At 36.4% G+C, this 23,534-nt stretch overlaps 1 protein-coding gene across 1 annotated transcript in view; it reads right to left on the reverse strand.

Annotated features, from left to right (window-relative positions):
- LOC132352102 (uncharacterized) overlaps positions 1-23,534 on the reverse strand; it is a 536,476-nt gene that overhangs the window by 21,796 nt on the left and 491,146 nt on the right. Inside the window, exons 9-10 of the mRNA XM_059902414.1 lie at positions 6,672-6,759; positions 291-396 (exon numbers count right to left, since the gene is read on the reverse strand). The gene's annotated coding sequence lies outside the window, so the exon portion shown is untranslated. The remainder of the gene's footprint in view (positions 1-290; positions 397-6,671; positions 6,760-23,534) is intronic.

A 23,534-nucleotide genomic window follows, 5' to 3' on the forward strand; every position in this document is an offset into this window, starting at 1 on the left:
GGAGGAAGTACAGACTTGGGAGAGAGGACTGAACATGTTAACTTCTCTGGTTCATTTCTATAAATAAATGCTAAATGTCAGTGCTGTATTTGATACTGCCCTGGGCACTTGCTATGGGCCGAATGTCTGTGTTCCCCCTAAAATTCATACGTTGAAATCTGAACCCCAAAGGTGATGGTATTAAGAGGTGGGGCCTTTAGGAGCTGATGGGGTCATAAGGGTGGAGCCGTCATGAAGGGGATTAGGATACTTATAAAAGAAGCCCCAGAGAGATTCCTCTCCTCTTCTACCTTGTGAGAACGCAGTGAAAAGATGCCATCTGTGAACGAGGAGATGGGTCCTCATCAGATACTGGATCTGCTGGTGTCTTGATCTTGTAATTTCCAGCCTCCAGAACTGTGAGAAATAAATTTCTGTTGTTTATAATCCATCTAGTCTAAGTTATTTTCTTATAGCAGCCTGAACAGACTAAGACAGCATCTTTATTCGATAATGAAGAAGGCACAGTACTTGATCAAGGAATGAACACACACTAGTGTGGTTTGCTTTTAGACCATCTTAACTAGTGTCTGGGTACGGGTCCTAGGGGAAGTGACTCTTGAAAGTATGAGCCAGGAGATAAAGGAAGAAAAAGGGTTCGAGTGGAGAAGGCAGTCCAAACAAAGGCACAGAATTATGAAAAAGTATACGCATAGGAGACTAGAGACTAGAGGCACTTTTAATTACTGCAGCATAGAATCTAGAGGCAAAGAGTATAAGAAGTAACTGAAGAGGAAAGGAGGTCACTGTCAATAATAATCTCTTTTTCTATACACATGTGTTCGATGTTATCTTCTTGTGAGATAATAAGCACCATTATGGCAGGGAATGTGCCTTATTCACCATGATAGCCCCAGCCTTTAGCAAATGCCTGATAAAGCCTTATTAGTGAACAGTTATTCTTTGATCGATGAGTGAATTACCTGGATGAAAACAGTGGGAATAAGTTTAGAGCAAGGGATAGATTTTTTAAATATTTAACAGGTAAAATTACCAGGATTTATCAACTAAAGTTAAAAATGGCACTGGGGTGCCTGTATTAATCAGATCATGTGCAGCGCCAGGACAAGACATAGCACAGTGTTAAGAATGTAAACTCTGGATTGTTCGTAACTCAAACCCCAGCACCATGACTTCCTAGCTATGTGCCCCTGGGTAAGTGGTTTAATCCATCTGTGCTTTGGTTTGCTCAAATGCAAAATGGGAATGAATATAGCACATGCCTCATCATGTGGTTCTGAGACTTACAGGAGTTAATTCTTATAAGGCACTTAGAACAAAGCCTAGCAAGAAGCAGTCAATGAAAAGCTCAGAGTAAATTCTTATCAAGTCATTATTCAGTAGTGACTGTTTTACTGAAGGGAGGTGACTTGGCTTTTAAATCTTAGCCATACCTCTTCTTTTTTTTTCTTAATTTTTAAATTTAATTTTATTTATTTTTTTATACAGCAGGTTCTTATTAGTCATCAATTGTAAACACATCAGTGTATACATGTCAATCCCAATTGCCCAATTCAGCACACCACCATCCCCACCCCACCGCGGTTTTCCCCCCTTGGTGTCCATACGTTTGTTCTCTACATCTGTGTCTCAACTTCTGCCCTGCAAACCGGTTCATCTGTACCATTTTTCTAGGTTCCACATACATGCGTTAATATACGATATTTGTTCTTCTCTCTCTGACTTACTTCACTCTGTATGACAGTCTCTAGATCCATCCACGTCTCAACAAATGACTCAATTTTGTTCCCTTTTATGGCTGAGTAATATTCCATTGTATATATACACCACATCTTCTTTATCTATTCGTCTGTCAATGGGCATTTAGGTTGCTTCCATGACCTGGCTACTGTAAATAGTGCTGCAATGAACATTGGGGTGCATGTGTCTTTTTGAATTATGGTTTTCTCTGGGTATATGCCCAGTGGTGGGGTTGCTGGATCATATGGTAATTCTATTTTTAGTTTTTTAAGGAACCTCCATACTGTTCTCCATAGTGGCTGTATCAATTTACATTCCCACCAACAGTGCAAGAGGGTTCCCTTTTCTCCACACCCTCTACAGCATTTGTTGTTTGTAGATTTTCTGATGATGCCCATTCTAACTGGTGTGAGGTGATACCTCATTGTAGTTTTGATTTGCATTTCTCTAATAATTAGTGATGTTGAGCAGCTTTTCATGTGCTTCTTGGCCATCTGTATGTCTTCTTTGGAGAAATGTCTATTTAGGTCTTTTGCCCATTTTTGGATTGGGTTGTTTGTTTCTTTAATATTGAGCTGCATGAGCTGTTTATATATTTTGGGGATTAATCCTTTGTCCGTTGATTCGTTTGCAAATATTTTCTCCCATTCTGAGAGTTGTCTTTTCGTCTTGTTTATGGTTTCCTTTGCTGTGCCAAAGCTTTTAAGTTTCATTAGGTCCCATTTGTTTTTATTTCCATTATTCTAGGAGGTGGATCAAAAAAGATCTTGCTGTGATTTATGTCAGAGTGTTCTTCCTATGTTTTCCTCTAAGAGTTTTATAGAGTCCAGTCTTACATTTACATACCTCTTCTTTTGGTCTTCACTCTTTCTCTGAAAGATTTCACTGTCTTTATTGGACAAATAGCAAGTCGGAAGCCCTAAGTGATGTGTTAAAATTCACACAAATTGTCAACACCAGAACTGGGCTCAGAGCAGGGCTGCTTTGATCTCATACAGCTCTTCCTACTGAATCTCTTCAAGGAAGAACTCACTGCTGGCTGTAGATAGTTAAAAGTCAAAGTCAACTTTTAACTATTAATAAGAACACATATTTTGGCAAATAGTGTCACTTCAAAGTCTTACCCGATCCCAACATCAAAAGCTTTAGGAAAATTCTTCAAATACGTGATTTTTGTTTTATCCATTAAAGATCGATAATCCATAAATTTAGCTAAAATATTTTTTGTGTCTAAAATGAATTTTTTTAACCATGAGTTCCTCCTTTACTAGAGATTCTAGTATAAGCAGATTTTTCATCTGCTTCTATCTTCCTCAATTAGGAGAGTTTTGTGTTCATTGTGTACTAATTTTTACATTTCTCCTCTTGTGGAGCATTAGCAAAAGCAGAAATAAAACATTGGGGAAATAAAAATGAAAGTCAAGAGAACGGAGAGTAAGGATTTTGCAATTCAGCTTTGGGAGAAGTAAAGGAAATTGACTAAAAATAACCCTGAGACTTAGAAATGCTTTGAGGGCCTCTCTGAGGTGATGAGTAGGCATATGAGTAGACAGAGCCTTGCAGGGCTGGGGTATTGGGCTCTGTTGCCTTCTGAAATGTGCTGCTTAGCAAAGGAGCTATAACTGGTAAAAGGAATTTACCAACTCAGTTCTGCCTACTGAATTAAATTGAGGTCATCCAAAGCTTTTTCCATCAAAAGGTACGTTGAATTTCTAAGAGGAATACAGGAAGAATTTAAATAGTATGCCATGATGGGAGTCAAAACTTCATAAAATGTTTGAAATGAATTGAATATATGGACAAGAAATCAAACCCTAGAAAATAAACATGTCCCTTGGGAAAGTCTTCTACTGTGGTCTGTGGACCAGAGCTGATCCTTGAAGGTTTATTATCTGTCTGCTAGGGAAGATTAGACATTGAGAATAAGCTGAAGAAACGTGTATAGCAGTTTGGATGTAATTTTATGTCTGTTCCATTTGATGATAAAAATATGGCCATAATGTATGTCTTCTGTTTGTATGTTTTATATATTCCTTTGTTTTTTATTTTATGTTTCTAGTAATTTATTCTTTATCATATTTTATAAAAATATCAGTCAAGGATGGATTGGGATGAAAAAAATTGACCCTTTTCCATAGACAGTTTGAGAAGTACTGTCTTCAAATGAATGGTTTTTCCTACAAAGTATAGCAAATTTACAACCATTACATTAAAACAGTGGGGGAAGGAAATATAAAATTTCTACCAAGCAAGAGAAGGTAAATGGAGATTAATTTTACATTTTCCAGTATTCCTATTTTAAGATATGCAAAATGTCCTTGACAATCTTATTAGGTATCATAATAAGATCATAATGATATCATTATCATCATTATCATAATGATCAGATCATTATCAATGATCAAAATCATTGAATTTATCCTTTTTATTTTGATATATATGTAATACATATTTATAAGGGCATTGACAGCTGCATTTATATTTCTGTCTTCTAGTATTAGCTTTACCTTCATATCATGTTATTTTTTAAAACTTTTTTTTTTTTCAAAAAACTTTTTTGGGAATATGGCCTCTCAGTTAAGAGCAATATACAGTATTTTATATTTTCAATCTGTACATCTTCTCAAGGTTAGAGGTCCCATACATTAATTACCTATAATGCAGCACATTAATCCTTTTATTTTTCCTGAATATACTTGCTTCAAATAATATAGTAATGTTTACATTAAAGAACAAATTTCCTTCATCTTTTCCAATGCTCTTAATTCCTGTGGACATTCCTATTTTGCTTTTTGTTAGAAACTTTGAGGAAAGGAGACTTGCTAAATTCTTAAAAAGAAAGACAAATATATGAAAAATGCTCAACCCCACTCTTATAAGAATGCCTAAAGCACCTGTATTTTCCAATATTGGCAGTATTGAAATTAGACTTGAGAAAACAAAACCCTTGCTCCGGCATACCCAGGGTGATGTGCCTACCCAGAACACACATACACACACACACACACACACACACACACACACACATATTCATCTTTTTAGATCATGATCTGAGCAGGGGACTCTGGGGTTCCCTCTCCCAAAGGCCGATACCTGCTTCCAAGCCCATGTGGCCATCTTCCCTGTATTTGTAGTTTTGATGGTGACTGTCACTAGTGTGAGTGAGCAAGTGACACAGAGGCTAAGGGGCATCTGTGGGGGAAGTCATGAACAGTGATTTAAAGTGCAGTCTGGGGTGTCCGCACGCCTACAGGGTAAAAGATTCAGGTGTGGGGAGAGAAAAAGGGCCCTGACCTTACGATATAGGTATAGAACTGTTTATAGGATTGGAGAATATGAAAGAAAAGCCTTTTCAAATTTCTTGGTGAACTAAACATTGGTACCACTGCTCTTAAAAGACCTAGTAAATCCCTAGTAAAAGTCTTAAATTCACACCTCCACTTGAGGATTTTATTCCACAGGTATACCCCAGATACTGTGTAAGAAGAATGTCTTTCCCCACTGTTTCAAAAACTTATTGAGTATCACCTGTGTTCCAGACACTGTTTTAAGTGCCAGGGATACAGAAGTGAATAACAACAAAAAAGTCCCTTTTCTTAAGGAGATTACAGTTTAGTGGGGGAAAGCAGAGTATGAATAAGTTACAAAATAAATGTAATTAGATAATTTTATAATAATATAAAGGAGATAAAGGGGGAATTGGAAGACTATTTAAATAGGGACATTATATGTACATATACAAACATCTATATATATAAATAATCATTAAAATAATGCTATAGTAGCAAAAAATACAGGAAACAAATAAATGTCTATTGATAAGGGATTGGTTGAAAAAAGTAGGGTCTAGCTAGGTTAATAATGTTTATCATATAGCTGTTAAAAAATGAGGTAGAGTTTTCTGCATATGCTGATAAGGCAATATCTCCAACACAGAAAAAAAAATCCACAAAATACTGTACATTGTATATTTTGTATAATACACTTCATTTATTTAAAATAAATGCTTGTGTACTTATGATTGTATGAAAAATTTCTAGACAGCCAGAGCAACAGCAGTTCACAGTGGTGTCTTTGGCCAAATGTAGTTGAAAGTACATTGTTCATTAAAAACCTTTTGTCCTGTTTTAGCTTTTTACTATATGAATTTATGACTTTTTAAACAAATGTCTGTTTTAAAGTCCCAGGTTGGGTTAAGATGGAAGTGCTATAGTGTAGACTGAGTGCAATGGAATTCCAACTGGAGTATGCACCATGGTTGCAGAAAATAAAATGCTTCCTCTGGGTGAGAAAAGTGTGAACAAGGGAGAGAAACCCAGGCGGTTGATGTCGATGAAACTTCAGTGAATACATTTCCAGAGACACACTTAAAGTGGGGAGAAGCAGCTGAGCTGTTTTTAAAATATGAATATTTGCTGTAGGATCCAACTTGGAATAAATTAAAATCATCCCAGGTTTCAGGTTGGGAAGCAGGACTCCTGCAGTGAGAGGTGGAGTACGCTGGTGAGAATGTTTGGCAGCTTCAAGGGGTGTTCACACTGTCTTCTCAACAGGCTGAATGTATGAGCCTGGAACATAAGACATAACAGAAGCCTTGGTTTCAAGGTGCTGGGCTAGGCCTTCTGAGGCAGCAGCAGGGAAATGTCTTTGGAATTAAGAGGCAAGAGTCTTGCCACAGCAGCATCCAAAGACAAGGCTGCGGAGGAAGCCAAGACGCTCCCTCTGAAGAGACAAGGAGAAGGAAGTTAAGCAGAGAAAATGAGAGAAATCAGGATGGAGCACCAAGTTCAGAATGGAGGATAGAAGACAGATCTGGAGAGGATCCCTGGGGCTCTGGGAACTTGGACATTTGCTCCTGGGCCTCTGCTGATACCGACAAGAACACATTTTAGAAAGTTGTGATTTAGCACCAGCACAGGAGCTTAAGGTACCTTTTACTTCCTGCAACTCAAGGTTGTTCCACTTTCTCTGTTTGGTTCAGAATAGCCCTTGGATGCCTCTTTAGAGGATTTGGAGCACCTGTACAAGGAGAAAAGAATAAGAACTCTGAAGTCAGACTTTTAGGGGTCAACTATCATTTTCTAGTTTGAGTCCTTGAGCAAGCTATTTGACCTCTCTAAACCTCAGTTTCTTCATCTGTAACATGGGATAATAGTACTACTTACCTCATAGGGTGTTATGGTGAGCATGGAATGAGATAATGTACAAAGTGCCTGGGATGTCGAAAATGCTTAATAAATGTGATGATTGATGATGATGATGATGATGATGATGATATAACAGCATCACACAGACCAGGCAATGTGTGCATGACATTACTGCATTTGACATCAACTTCAAGGTAAAGTCTACTGATCTTTTTCCCTCAGTGATCTGGCAGGAGCAGAACATTCTGAAAGGGGGTGGGGGGCAAGAAGAGGAAGCCAGCTACAGCTCTTGCAACCTAGCCATCTAGCCAGTGGAAACGAGCCATAGAATTATTATTCTTAGCCCTTCGTACCCCACCCTACCCTCCATGGTCTTGTATCCTCAGGCTGGGCAACACCTGTTATACAGTAATTCTCATGAATGTGAGGATTTATCTGTAGTTTCATGCATTGTATCCTTATCATCCACAGTTAGAGCAGAAAACTAGCTTTGGGTTTTATCATGATTAGTCTTACTAATTAGGTTTTCTACTTCCCTGTTTCCTGTTTCCCATTTCTTCAGAACTGACACTGGGAATTCTATACCAGGAAGTTGCAGATGTGTTCATATGTCATGAAGTTACAGGAGGGGTTTCCATAGCCCCATGAGCTCAGTAATCCGACTTCCATGTATATTGATCCTTACTTTGGACTGGAGGTAATTTAAACGATTCTGCCTGTCTGAGTGTTTCATGAGTGCTCTCTTGCTTGGTGTAGTATGAAGGTACTTGGGTAGAGTATTTTCTCATGGTACTTAGTGGTTGGGATAAATTTTTTAGAGATTTTCACTTAATAGTATAATAGTTTTTATAGTATATTAATAGTATATTAGTTTTCTATCGATGCTGTAGCAAATTCCCATGCACTTAGAGGCTTAAAACAATGCAAATTTTATCTCAATTTCTGAAGGTCAAATTCTGGGCATAGCAGGGGCCAGCTGGTTCTTTCCTTGGAGTCTCACAAGACTGATAGCAAGGTATCAGCAGGTATCTGCCTTTTGGGAAGATCTGTAGATAAATCCACTTTCAAACACATTCAGGTTGTTGGAAGCATTCAGTTTCATGTGATTATAGGACTGAGGTCCCTATTTCCTTGCCGATTGTTGGCTCAGGGTCATTTCCATTTTTAGAAGCTAACTACATTCTTTGACTCATGGCCCCTTATCACTATGTTCAAAGCCAGCAGTGGTGAATCAAGTCAAGCTGCAAATCTCTCTATCTCCTCTTCTGCCACATCCCTCTGCTTGGCCTTCAGTTTCACAGCTCAAAAATTTTAATTTTGCCAGTTCTCAGTATATTCAAGGTTCAACAAACTAGCAAGAGACTAAAAAAGGGACAGAACTAGGTTTCAACTCCAACCAAAGGCTAGTAGCTGTCTTACAGGCTGTGTAGAGAAGGACAGCGAGTCTATCATGAAGTTCAGCAAGACCTAACCTGGATGGGATACTTAGTGGTGCCGTCTATGTGGACTTGGTTTGATCTAGAGGTGGTGGACGCAGGAAGAGGTCTCAGCGTGTGTGTCATGCATGTGCATTACAGCATCTAATATGCAACCTATAATACCCATAAATTTCTCTCAATGTTTGACTCAAATGTTTGTCCTCTGAATTCTCTTCTATATTGGAAATTTTTAGAAAATTAAGTCACCATAAGAAGGTTACTCCAGTGACACTGACCAGATTCTCTTGTATGTGACAAGATTCTCTTGTATCTTATTGTTAGACTATTTAGTTTGACACATTCTTCCTTTAGCATTGTTTATGCTATGGTTCTAGGATGCTAATACAAGCAGCTGACCAATACTATATTTTGACATCTTGATTGGAACTTTGGTATTCTCAGAACCCATACTCAGAGTCACACCTCCATTTTATGCTCTTATCTCCATTTCTGCCATGACTCTTCTCCAAAAGACCACTCCCTGGTTCCCATGCTTTGAGTTCTCTGGGTCTTCAAACATGTTGCTCAGTCATTTATAATGCCCACATTTCCATTTGTTATAATTCCTTTAAGAATCCGTCTCAAATGTCACCCTTTCTGGAAAACTTGATGCAAACAAGAATAACAGTTAATGTTTCTTAGGTAAAAACTAGGTGGGGCTTCCTTGGTGGTGCAGTGGTTGAGAATCTGCCTGCCAATGCAGGGGACACGGGTTCGAGCCCTGCTCTGGGAAGATCCCACATGCCACGGAGCAACTAGGCCCGTGAGCCACAACTACTGAGCCTGCGCATCTGGAGCTTGTGCTCCGCAACAAACAACAAGAGAGGCCGCGATAGTGAGAGGCCCGCGCACCGCGATGAAGAGTGGCCCCCGCTTGCTGCAACTGGAGAAAGCCCTTGCACAGAAACGAAGACCCAACAGACAAAAATAAATGAATAAATAAATAATTTAAAAAAAAATAATAATAATAAAGGAATTCCTTAAAAAAAAAAAAAACTAGGTCAGACATTAATGCTTATAATGGGCCATAGAACTTAATTCTTCTAAGTCTATAAGGTGAATGTTATTATATCCATTTTAAAGATGAAGAAACAGACTCAAAGTGACTTATTTCCTAAAGTAAGTCTAGTTACTAAGAGCAAAGCCAGGTGGCAAACCTATGCTGGTTCAAACATGAATCCCTTGTTCTTCATTGTGTTGTGATACTAAAATGCTCTGTGCCTGTGACTCCTTAAGTTTAAACTCAGTCATTCCTTCATGAACCATCTCAAGGTCACTTCCTGCACACACCTTTCTTAAGTCCCCCATATAGATCACCCCTAGATTTGAAATGTGCTCTTCTCTTATTTGCTCTACTGCTGAAAACCTTTGTCATTTCTATTCTTGTATTATATTCTCTGCATTCCCTGGTGGGCTGTTTGCGACCTCCCTGATGATTGGGGCCAGGTCTCATCGGCTCTGTCTTGTTCAAAGGACCCCACATTCTGCCCAATAAATGTCTGATAAATAAATAAGAATGATCAACACTTCTCTGAATGGATTTTTAAAGAGCCTGACATAAGAATGATTCTGCTTATATTAGGGGAGTGTAAGGAAAGATGACTTAAGTCATGCTTTAGTTACCTTTAATCCCTTATTTGAGTTCCTATCTTTGACGTTAAATTCCAAAATGATTAAGAGTGCATTACTGACCTCAGACACCATTCAGGCTCTACGTCAATGCTCACCCACTGGGAGTATCAACCTTCCGAAGGTTAAAGCTAATGTTTGAGGGAGGAGCGTCAGCAGTTGGTGATGTCAGAAGTGTTAGGCCTTGGGGACCCGCAGAAAACAACCCACCCCTTTCTTCACAGAGTGATGTTACCACTTGCTAATCATCAACAACTGGCCTCTGTGGTAGAATTTCTTCTCTGTATTTACACAGTCCATAAAGGCAGAACCATCAATGGACTTTTCCTTTACTAAGCACCATCAATTTCCATGAAAATCTTTAGCTTTGGGGACAAAATTACTGCAGCCTGAAAAATGGGGAGATGGGGTTATGCTGCAATTTCTTTTTATTTTTTTTTATTTGAGGCAAGATAGAGAAAACAACATACCTCCATACGTTATTTCAAAAACCATTTGATACTCCATTTGATATATAATATGTATATGCAATAAATCAATCATTTCTATAATTCTTTTTATGTATGCACAGTAATTTACGAGATGTTCTCAAACTGTGTCCAAATAAGAGAAGACCCAGATGAAAGTGACTCAAACATTGAAGCAATTGTGATCTCGCATAGTAACACGGTCAATATACAGGATCAGTTAATTCAGTGATTCAACAAAATCATGAAAGACCCAGGTTCCTAACATCTCTTTGCTCTGCCATTCTCAGCATGGTAGATTTGGTTCTCAGGCTTGCCCACCCCAGATCACAAAGTAAATGCTGCAACTCCCGGTTTCATCTCATCGTACAACCAAGTCAGAAAGGAAGAAGGGAAGAAGAGTGTGGTGTTGCACAGCTGATCTTAGTGGAGCAATCTGTCTAGTTAATTCCAATAACAAATAAGACTCTAGCATGCTAACTGTTACATAACCGCTGAGCAGTTGGCGTCCTCCAACTTCTTAGAGGGACAAGTGGCCTTCAGCCACCCGAGATTGAGCAATAACAGGTCTGTGATTACCTTAGATGTCTATGGCTACACGCACGCTACACTGACTGGTCCAGCATAGGCTTACCCAAGGCAGCAGGCACAGGGAAACTCCTTGAAGCTCATTTGTGTTTTTACAACATATCAGTTTAATATGACTGCTAGGGTTGGTCAAATGGGGTTACCCCCATTTCTTTCTGATGTGGCGAGCCACAAAAATTACGTAACTTAGTTTTACCCTCTAGTCCATCCCCACTTCAATTTAGACATTATTACCTTTCCTTTTAATAACTATAGTAAAAGTAATCTTATTTAAGGGGATAGTGCCAGCTAAATAGTGTGCTCTGAAGACATCAGATTCCATAAACACTTATTAAACACCTATTATGGTCCTAGGATGTCTCCATATATGTTGTTACACTTTAACTACAAAAATATCCGTGCAGAGGAAGATATTGATACTACCAGTATCACCAATATTGATATTGATTTTACCGAAGACTATAATTCATAGGTAGTTACATTAATTCTTCAAGACCACCCAGCTAGCAAATGGTAGAAATGAAACACAAATACAGGTTGTTTGGCTCTAAATCCAGTATACATTTCACAATGCTACTCTACGGGCTTAGAAAATCAATTAAATTAAATGAAAACAGATCCAAGTGATAATACTACTTTAAAAGATGTGATGAGTGAGAATAAATAATACTAAAGAGTTTAGGCAAATATGTTCAGAGCTGGAAGGTACTTACTAGTGGTACTTGAAATAAGTTTGGGTGGAATCTTGAATTGTACTTCTGCTTCTGGGAAGATGGAGTCGATGTACCTTTTCCTATTCATCTCACTAAGTACAACTACAAACCCTGTACATTATATGACAAGAAACATAAGGATATTCTGAAGTGTGGAGAGAAGATGACAACCTGAATAGGCATTTGGCACTCAAGGAATGACATGATGATGAGCTCCCTGGGTTTTCTTCTTACCTCATGTATCCCACACTTGGAGCCAAAGAAGCTGGTACTACTGACTGAATGTTCTAAAGAGAAAGAAAATAAAGAATAAACCTTGGGGGCTTCCCTGGTGGCGCAGTGGTTGAGAATCTGCCTGCCAATGCAGGGGACACGGGTTCGAGCCCTGGTCTGGGAAGATCCCACATGCCACGGAGCAACTAGGCCCGTGAGCCACAACTACTGAGCCTGCGCGTCTGGAGCCTGTGCTCCACAACAAGAGAGGCCGCGATAATGAGAGGCCCGCGCACCGCGATGAAGAGTGGCCCCCACTTGCCACAACTAGAGAAAGCCCTCGCACAGAAACGAAGACCCAACACAGCCATAAATAAATAAATAAATAAATAAAATTTAAAGAAGAAGGAAAAAAAAAAGAATAAACCTTGGAAGGAAGAAAAGACGCAGTAAGCAAAAATATGTGTAAATACAACAGACTTTGCTTTTCCTCTTGAATTCTCTAATTTGTGTTTTCTAAATTATGCCAGTTGAAGCAAACATAACACCATCTAATACGCTTCTAAATGTTATGTAGAGGAAATATTTAAGAAAATTATTTTACAAATGGGGGAGAATAAAGGGAAGTAAAGGGAGGTAAGCTATCTACACTGCACAAGAACTGGTAAAATGATGACACAAGTAGACTGTGGTTAGAAATCCATGACAATCACTAAAAAGTTACACTATTTTGAGTGTGAAATATACACCCAAAAGCACTACAGATAAATACTTTAAAAAGCACTACAGATAAATAAAAATGAAAGTTTAGAAAATGTTCAAATAACCTACAGGAAGACAGGAAAAAGAAAACAGAGACAAAAATCAGAACAAACTGAAAATAAAAATAATATTGAATTACAAAGTGAGAACATTATTCCCTTTTCAATTCCTTTCTAACTTCCTATCAAGTCAGGCAGAAATCCCAGTCTGGTGACAGAAATCTTTAGCCTTCCTGTAACATTGCTAATCTCTCCTTTTTAACCTAGGGAGAGCAGTTGCAGACTCAGAATCTTGGTTTGGTGAAACTATTTAGCCAGAACTCACTGTTTTAATTGACTTTATTTTTAAGATTACTTTTCTTTGTGGCAAATGATATAGGTTTTTATACACAGGTGTTATAAAATGTTCCTTTTTCAATAATTAGGGGAAAACGATGGATCAATCTCTGGGAAGATATTAAATACACCATAGTTCATATATCCAAAAAGAGCAAATATCAGGAGAGAGTGACTGAAGTTTGTGGATTTATTTAACTAAAGTGGCAAAGCCATTTCCTATCACATACACGTTAATAAAACATTTCTGTACCAAGTACTTATTATTTGTTTATGTACTTTTAAGCCCATTATAATGTGAGCTCCTTAAAATGAGGGAATACGTCAATTTGTTTCTTTAGCACTTAGTATTATACTTGTCCCATAATTTTCTAAATAAATGTCTAGTGAATGACTGATTGAACAGCTCTAAAGGGAAGTATAGAAAAATACGATCAAACTCAGCCTCTTTGTTACACTTTGCCTATGATGGGCCAAGAAAATAAAAGTTGTAAATAACTTATATACTTGAATTTTCTCTAGGTATGTACACTACCAAATGTAAAATAGATAGCTAGTGGGAAGCAGCCGCATAGCACAGGGAGATCAACTCAGTGCTTTGTGACCACGTAGAGGGGTGGGATAGGGAGGGTGAGAGGGAGGGAGACGCAAGAGGGAAGAGATATGGGGATATATGTATATGTATAGCTGATTCACTTTGTTATAAAGCAGAAACTAACACACCATTGTAAAGCAATTATACTCCAATAAAGATGTTTTAAAAAAAAAAAGAAAAGAAAAAAAACTAAGGGAGATCGAAACGCGTGCTACGATATCACTTCAACAACCTCAACAAGAACAAAAATATGAGTGCTCCCTGATATTTCAAATCCATATTTTAGTAAACAATGTTTAGCTTTCAGAAAGATCAAATTCTTAGCATAAGCATATGTCCATTTATATTACAATTTTAATCAGGTACTACACACCAGGTTATGAATCAGTTTTTAAATTGCTTTGGTTGTAGATATGGGATCTGTTTTTGAGAAACATGGTCATAAATTTAATGAAAATTATTAGCGAGTTTCATAAAAAGAAATCCTTCAGGTATGTGAGCGTTTTTGTACATATTTGTGTGAATGTATTGTGTCTGTGTACTTTTAAAACATTAAAGCTCTTCTTTCAATCATGTCCTTTCTAATTAACTTTAAAAAGCTAAGAGAAAATCCCTCAAAAGCTGAGCTCTCATTATTTCTGGAAATAACACCTTTTCTTTTGTAATATAAATTTATTAAAGGAGATTAACAGGCATTTTTCAAAAGAAAAAAAAAAAACCCACTTCGTGTGTATATGTGTGTGTAAATAGCAAAGTTGAATTTATGGCTTAGATTGTATGACAGGACTTTCTTACTTAAGCAATTTTGTTATTACTCTCAGACACAAGCAATAACAGAGACTAATGACTAAATTTTCCAGATGTTGGCTGAACAGATTTGTACTACAAATAGATAAGGATCATGGAAGTTACTGTATTATCTTGTGGTACAAATCGCTATTAAGTGTGTGAAATCAGTTGTTTTTCAAAACCTCCTGTTTGAAATTATCTTGACAGTATTAGATGCTTAGAAAACTCCTTCTCCATAGACAAATTCAAAGGCAAATTTTGACCTGTTCTTGTTCAAATGATCACATGTTTGGAATCTCTGGTCTCACTGACTGAAAGTTATTGTATTGTTCTAAGAATTGTGTGATGCCTTAGGGGAACAAAATCAATATTTCACTTTTGAAGACCAAGAGTTTTATTTTTGAAAAATAAAGGAAAAAGTTAACAACTTTTACATTTTACTCATTTAAACTTATAAAGAACAGTTTCAATTATTTTTAATGAGTGAAATTTTGTGACATAATATATAATAGGAAGAAAAATGTTGCACGAATGCCCTCCATAGCATATTCTGACAATTTCATATCCCCTTACTTTTAGGAACAATGGTTTGTTTTATAGTTCACTCTGATATCCATTTCAGAATGAAAGGCCATATTTATAAGAAATGGCGTTTCAAAACTGGGAAAAGGGAAGAGCATATTCACGAGGAAAGAATGATTTATTTTACAGGAGTAGTTCTGTCTAATGCTCAGTAAATCAGAGTTAAACATATAGCTTATTTCTTCATTCAATAAAAAATTATTGAGAGCTTACTATGTGCTAAGCTCCGTTTTATCATCAAAGTTACCATAGTCAGCAACGCAGAAAAAATTCCTTCTGCCACAGGACATTTTTTTAGAAAGGAGTCAGATTATAAACAGGGGAAACTGTAAGGTAATTTCAGATTATGAGAGGTCCTATACAGAAGATAAAGAGGGTGATATAATAGAAAGTTACTAGTAGAGAGAGAGGACGTTACCGTTATATTGTAAGTCAAGGAAGGTGCTGTGGTCTGAGTGTCGTCATTTAGGTCCATGCTCTGTGCTTTAAAGGTCCTGCATATCACAACACACACACACACACACACACACACATACACATATTTTACAAAAACACATACACAAATACATGGGTGCATTTGTCACTTCACTTTAAACTGAAACACCTACCTTCATGACTAATAGCATTCAGGTCCCAGGAAAAGGCTTTTTCACCTCTCTGCCTTATATCCTCAAAAAAAGATAGTGGAAGTTTGGCATTGTCCACTGTATATTTCAAAAACGGACACTGTTTTGAGTCTGTGGAGAATTTGAGTAGCTGACTTGCTTAGGTAAGAAAAAGGACAAATTTTTCTCAATTAAAACAAATGCATAGATTCTTGCACAGATACTCTAGAACATCAATGCAGAAGCAAGTAAATACTATTCAGGGTGGAAGCAACTGTCATTTTAAAACACTTAAAATATGCCAGTCGACAAATTGGATGATTAATAATGTTTGGTACACTTTTGTGTACTTATGGGGCATCCATATATCCTCTTTTAAGAAGTCCTTCTTTCAGTCTTTGCCCAGTTTGTTTTTTATTGAGGTATGATTCCTTTTACTAAAGATTGTAGGAGTTCTTTACATATTCTGAATACAATCCTTTTTTAGACATTTATCTTACATTTGCATTTTTTGCAAGTTAATAGTATGTCTTCTCACTTTGTTAAGAGTTCTTTTTATAAGCAGAAGTTTTTAATTTGGGGGAAGTCGAATTTATCATTTTCTTGGCTTGTGTGCCTTCTGTGTCCTATCTAAGGAATATTTCCCTACCCCAATTCTGCAAATATTTTCTCCCTTTTTTGTTAGAAATTTTATAGTTTTTGTTTTCACATTTAGGTCTAGGATCTATTTCAAGTTAACTTTTATATATTTTGCATAGTTGAGATAGCTTATTGTTCCATACAGATATACCTTCAATCTTTCATAAAGATAAATTAACAATATATGTTCAGGTCTATTTCTAAACTCTGCTTAGTTCCATTAAGCTAAAATTCCACATAGTCTTGATAAGTGTAGCTTTATGTGAGTTTTTAAAAATTAAGTAATGTAAGAGCTCCAATTTTGTTCTTTCTTTCCTTTCTTTCCTTTTTTTTTTTTGTCATTCTAGAACCTATCTTTTCCATATAAGTTTTGTGATTAACTTGTCAATTTCTACAAAAATTTTGTGGGATTGATTGGTACTGAATTGAATCTGAGAAGATCAATTTGAGAAAAAAAAACGGCATCTTAAAAGTATTTAGTAACTTAATCCACAATTATGGTCTACTTCTGTATTTATTTAGTCTTCTTAAATTTCTCTCGACTTCGCTCTCATCAGCACTTCACTGACATCCACTCATGTGCCTTTCTAGTCTACTGTCCACAATGCAACTGGAGTTATCTTTTCAAAATGTAAATCTGATGATGCTTAAAATGTTTCAATGGTTTCCCATTATTTGGGGGATAAAGAACACAATTCTTAAGATGGCCAACATAGCTCTGGATAATTTGGATATGATATTTGGATAATAACTTAGTTATTACCTTCCTTGGAAATCTTGTAGATCACAGTGAATAAATCAAATTACCCAATTATAAGTTTACATAGCACTCTGTACCTATTCTGATTAATGCTGTCATTTTATATTTATGTCTGCTACTTTTAGTAATATCTATCTCCCAATTAGGTTGTAGACTTTGTAAGGGCAGAAACAGTGTGATTTTGCTCCTTATTTTCAACGCTTGTCCCAGTGTCTAGAACACATGAGGCATTCAATGGATATTTCATGAATGATTACACAAATTAATCAATTAGCTTAGCAGTATATTTATTGGCAAGAAAGGTAAAATAGTTAAAGGGATATCAGCCTTGAAAAATGCCTATTTCTGAAAGAAATTTAAGAATTGCCTAGAAAAAGAATATTATAAAATACCTTAAAACTATATTTAAGTTATTTTTTCATAGGAAATCACAGCTAAGTCGTAATAATAGAACAAGAATTGTAAAATATAAAATATTTGTGCTAACAACATTTAGCATTAAAATATAATCTCATTAAAAAAATATCTACAAGGTGCTAAAGCTCTCTCCAAGAGTAAAATTCTTATTATTTCCTAGAAAATATCATGGTGACTCAGGAGACTTACACAGAAACCAAACAAAATCAACTTTTTGTGATTCAGTATTGGATGGGTTTTTAGAATCTGTGACCAAAATATATCTGTGGATACAAACACAAGCTCAGCCTTATTCTTTTCCTTGAGCCAGCCAAGCACTGCTTATAACTCACACAGAAGCAGCAATAATGGGGTATGTCTTTTCTGAGGACCCACTGTTCATAATGAATTTTCCTCGTTAGCCCTTAAAATATCTGCGAAGCAGATTGCTGTATTTTTCTACTTTAAAAATGAGGTAACTGCCATTTTAGTTATTCTGAAACAGACACACAGCCCAAACGAGGTATGTAAAGCATCACTGACCAAAATATCTTCTGCAGAACATGAGTAACAGGTAAGATGTTAACTAGTGTTCTTTATAAAAAAATACAATTAAGCTTGGATCCCTGATAAAATAAGTTAAAAAAAAAAAGCCTGAGTAAATACGTTAAGTCAGTTTATTGTGGGACTTCTCAGAGATCAGTTTAATATTTTAATATGCATTGTGCTCCATTCAAAAAGAGTTAAGCACACAAAAGTTCCTATATTTTTTTGGCCTCTTGAAATATTAATATATTTCAAGAAACTCTCATGGTTTGTGGAACAAGTTTGGGAAATTGTGATATTATAATGTATGTGGTTTTAAACCACATAAACAAATTGTCAGTATTTTCTTTCACCTCAAGTGTCACCTCCCTTTAGCATGTTTGGACAAGGCGTTGAGAGAGAGGGGCTTGTTTAAATCCTGAGTTTTAAAATTGACTCTGGATACACTGAGTTCTATAATTTTCTAAATAATTTCCCATGTCTGAAGCTCAGAGAGGTTAAAAGACTCTGAGCTCATTGATTAGTAACCAATGAGCATAAAGTTTCAGGTAAGCAAGAAGAATAAATTCTAGAGATCTACTATACAACATTTTTCCTATAGCCAACAATACTCTATTGTACACTTAGAATTTTGTCAAGATTGTAGACGTCATGTGAACTGTTCTTGCCAAAATAAAATAAAATAAAATAAAATATTTGGAGCTCAAGGTACACACAATTTGGAATCAAAACAAGGTTTATCTGACATCAAATACTGTGTTCTTTCTACTAATGTTTAGTTTTATTCATGTAACTGTCTTTCACTGGGAGGTAATTCCACCTAATTGTTAAGACCATGGATTCTGGATTGAGATTGCTCAGAAATAGAGCTTCATTCCAGCAATGATGAGGTGTGTGAACTTGATTTACATAACCTACCTAAAATTCACTATCTTCATCTATATGAAGAGAAAAATATTAGGATCACCATGAGAATTAAACAAGAGAATGAAAGTAAAAAGACACAGTGAGTGCCCCCAAATAGTTACTACCATCATGCATACTGGCTGTAGTTGGAGGAATTGTCTTATAGAGACAGTTTTTTTTTTTTAACTTTAATTAATTAATTAATTTATTTTTGGCCACGCCACATGTGGGATATTAGTTTCCCGACCAGGGCTCGAAGCTGTGCCCCCTGCAGTGGAAACATGGAGTCTTAACCAACTGGACCACCAGGGAAGTCCCTAAAGACAGTTTTTATACATAAATAAAATATGGAGAATTGAGATATTTATTCCAAAAGGTCAAGCAACACATTTTTATCTGAAATATTTAGAAAAAAAGTGTTAAAAGTATTTTATTTGCAGTTTATTTTGGTCATTGGTTTTCATTATCAGTTAGCAGGGTTTATTAACTTGGGTTAAAGAAGTTCATGACTGGATAGATTTTAGAAAATTCATGACCCCTAGATCATAAGCAAATTTTTACCTGTACATAGCTATAGGCACTTTCTCACTGAGAGAAGATTCACAACTTTTTCCATACTTTTTACCCCTGAAATTTAGTAATCTCTTATTTATCTGTCCACATTATTTGTCATGACATAGGTTATATGGCAAGATGTGTTTGTACTATATAAATGAAATTATTTCATGGTTATTTTTCATAGTGTCAAAATTCCCAGGTTTCTTTGTCTAGCCATATAAACTTCCAGGTACTACCTTTCAGTAATTATTGACGTTACAGAAAAAGTCAGGCAGCATTTTGCAACTTCTTAATTCTCAGGATAATTATCAAATAGTCTGTACACACACTCACACATGCTTGTGTACAAAAATGATAATGTCACCATCTACTTGATCTTTTGGTGAAAGAACACTGAAACCACAATCTTAAAAGGCTAAATAAAGGGAATTCCCTGGTGCTCCAGTGGTTTGGAGTCCACGCTTCCACTGCAGGGAGCACGGGTCCGATCCCTGGTCTGTGATCCTGCAAGTCGCAAGGCACAGGCAAAAAAATTTTCAAATATTAAACAAACAAACAAAAGGCTAAATAGAAGAAGGAAAAAATAATTTTTATTAAATAGTTAACAATATAATAAGGCTATTTAGTCTTATTGTCCATATTCAAGTGCATTAGTAAAGTACATTAAGAAAAAATGGGTGAAATATTAATTTCAAACTGCCATTATGCCAGCTACTGATTGTAACAGAAATATCACCACTCTCTTAAGATTTTTCTTATTCGTCCCGGGTATGAATGTAGGAAACACTATTTACCAATTCCTTGGCCAGCAGTGTCCTGTTTGGTTAGCCAAATGGGAGGCATGCATGTAAGATCTGGATGGCAAAAGAGAAGTAAGCCATTATTTCATGGCAGCAGCTCTCCGTAGCTAACTGGGCCATGGCAGATAGTGAATGTGGGGTTTGTTTCAAGGCTCCATGATTCCTTCTGCTGCTCCAGTGCTACAGGATATTGAGGGGTCCCAGAAGAAGAAGAGAAAAAGAAAGGGACTGAGAAAATATTTGAAGAGATTATAGTTAAAAACTTCCCTAATATGGGAAAGGAAATAGTCAATCAAGTCCAGGAGGTGCAGAGAGTCCCATACAGAATGAATCCAAAGAGAAACACACCAAGACACATATTAATCAAACTTTCAGAAGTTAAATACAAAGAAAAAATATTAAAAGCAGCAAGGGAAAAACAACAAATAACATACAAGGAATCCCCATAAGGTTAACAGCTGATCTTCCAGCAGAAACTCTGCAAGCCAGAAGGGAGTGGCAGGACATAGTTAAAGTGATGAAAGGGAAAAACCTACAACCAAGATTACCCTACCAAGCAAAGATCTCATTCAGATTCAACAGAGAAATTAAAACCTTTGCAGACAAGCAAAAGCTAAGAGAATTCAACACCACCAAACCAGCTTTACAACAAATGGTAAAGAAACTTCTCTACACAGGAAACACAAGAGAAGGAAAAGACTTACAATAACAAACCCAGAACAATTAAGAAAATGGTAATAGGAAGATACATATCGATAACTACCTTAAATGTAAATGGATTAAATGCTCTGACCAAAAGACAGACTGGCTGAATGGATACAAAAACAAGACCCATATATATGCTGTCTACAAGAGACCCCCTTCAGACCTAGGGACACATACAGACTGAAAGTGAGGGGATGGAAAAAGATATTCTATGCAAATGGAAATCAAAAGAAGGTTGGAATAGCGATTCTCATATCAGACAAAATAGACTTTAAACTAAAGACTATTACAAGAGACAAAGAAGGACACTACATAATGATCAAGGGATCAATCCAAGAAGAAGACAACACAATTGTAAATATTTATGCACCCAACATAGGAACACCTCAAAACATAAGGCAAATGTTAACAGCCATAAAAGGGGAAATGGACAGTAACACAATCATAGGAGGGGACTTTAACATCCCACTTTCACCAATGGACAGATCATCCGAAATGAAAATAAATAAGAAAACACAAGCTTTAAATGATACATTAAACAAGATGGACTTAATTGATATTTATAGGACATTCCATCCAAAAACAACAGAGTACACTTTCTTCTCAAGTGCTCATGGAACATTCTCCAGGATAGACCATATCTTGGGTCACAAATCAAGCCTTGGTAATTTTAAGAAAATTGAAATCATATCAAGTATCTTTTCTGACCACAATGTTATGAGACTAGATATCAATTACAGGAGAACAATCTGTAAAAAACACAAACACATGGAGGCTAAACAGTACACTACTAAATAACCAAGCGATCACTGAAGAAATCAAAGAGGAAATCAAAAAATACCTAGAAACAAATGACAATGAAAACATGACGACCCAAAACCTATGGGATGCAGCAAAAGCAGTTCTAAGAGGGAAGTTTTTAGCAATACAATCCTACTTCAAGAAACAAGAAACATCTCAAATAAACAACCTAACCTTACACCTAAAGCAATTACAGAAAGAAGAACAAAAAACCCCAACGTTAGCAGAAGGAAAGAAATCATAAAGATCAGATCAGGAATAAATGAAAAAGAAATGAAGGAAACAATAGCAAAGATCAATAAAACTAAAAGCTGGTTCTTTGAGAAGATAAACAAAATTGATGAACTATTAGTCAGACTTATCAAGAAAAAAAGGGAAAAGACTCAAATCAATAGAATTAGAAATGAAAAGGGAGATGTAACAACTGACACTGCAGAAATACAAAGGATCATGAGAAATTATTAAAGCAACTATATACCAATACAATGGAAAACCTGGAAGAAATGGACAAATTCTTAGAAAAGCACAACCTTCTGAGACTGAACCAGGAAGAAATAGAAAATATAAACAGACCAATCACAAGCACTAAAATTGCAACTGTGATTAAAAATCTTCCAACAAAATAAAGCCCAGGACCAGATGGCTTCACAGGGGAATTCTATCAAACATTTAGAGAAGAGCTAACACCTATCCTTCTCAAACTCTTCCAAAATATAGCAGAGGGAGGAACACTCCCAAACTCATTCTACGAGGCCACCATCACCCTGATACCAAAACCAGACAAAGATGTCACAAAGAAAGAAAACTGCAGGCCAGTTTCACTGATGAACATATATGCAAAAATCCTCAACAAAATACTAGCAAACAGAATCCAACAGCACATTAAAAGGATCATACACCATGATCAAGTGAGGTTTACCCCAGGAATGCAAGGATTCTTCAACATACGCAAATCAATCAATGTGATACATCATATTAACAAATTGAAGGAGAAAAACCATATGGTCATCTCAATAGATGCAGAAAAAGCTTTCAACAAAATTCAACACCCATTTATGATAAAAAGTCTCCAGAAAGTAGGCATAGAGGAAACTTACTTTCTTGAATTGGAAGAATCAATATTGTGAAAATGACTATACTACCAAAAGCAATCTACAGATTCAACGCAATCCCTATCAAACTACCAATGGCATTTTTCACAGAACTAGAACAAAAAATTTCACAATTTGTATGCAAACACAAAAGACCCTGAATAGCAAAGCAATCTTGAGAAAGAAAAACGGAGCTGGAGGAATCAGTCTCCCTGACTTCAGACTATGCTACAAAGCTACAGTAATCAGGACAGTATGGTACTGGCACAAAAACATAAATATAGATCAGTGGAACAGGATAAAAAGCCGAGAGATAAACCCACGCACATATGGTCACCTTATCTTTGATAAAGGAGGCAAGAATACACAATGGAGAAAAGACAGCCTCTTCAATAACTGGTGCTGGGAAAAGTGGACAGCTACATGTAAAAGAATGAACTTAGAACACTCCTTAGCATCGTATAGAAAAATAAACTCAAAGTGGATTAAAGACCTAAATGTAAGGCCAGACTGTAAAACTCTTAGAGGAAAACATAGACAGGACACTCTATGACATAAATCACAGCAAGATCCTTTTGACCCACCTCCTAGAGAAATGGAAATAAAAATAAAAATAAACAAATGGGACCTAATGAAACTTAAAAGCTTCTGCACAAAGGAAACCTTAAACAAGATGAAAAGACAACCCT

The sequence above is a fragment of the Balaenoptera ricei genome, chromosome 17, assembly GCF_028023285.1.
Source record: "Balaenoptera ricei isolate mBalRic1 chromosome 17, mBalRic1.hap2, whole genome shotgun sequence".
NCBI classification, from domain to species: domain Eukaryota; kingdom Metazoa; phylum Chordata; class Mammalia; order Artiodactyla; family Balaenopteridae; genus Balaenoptera; species Balaenoptera ricei.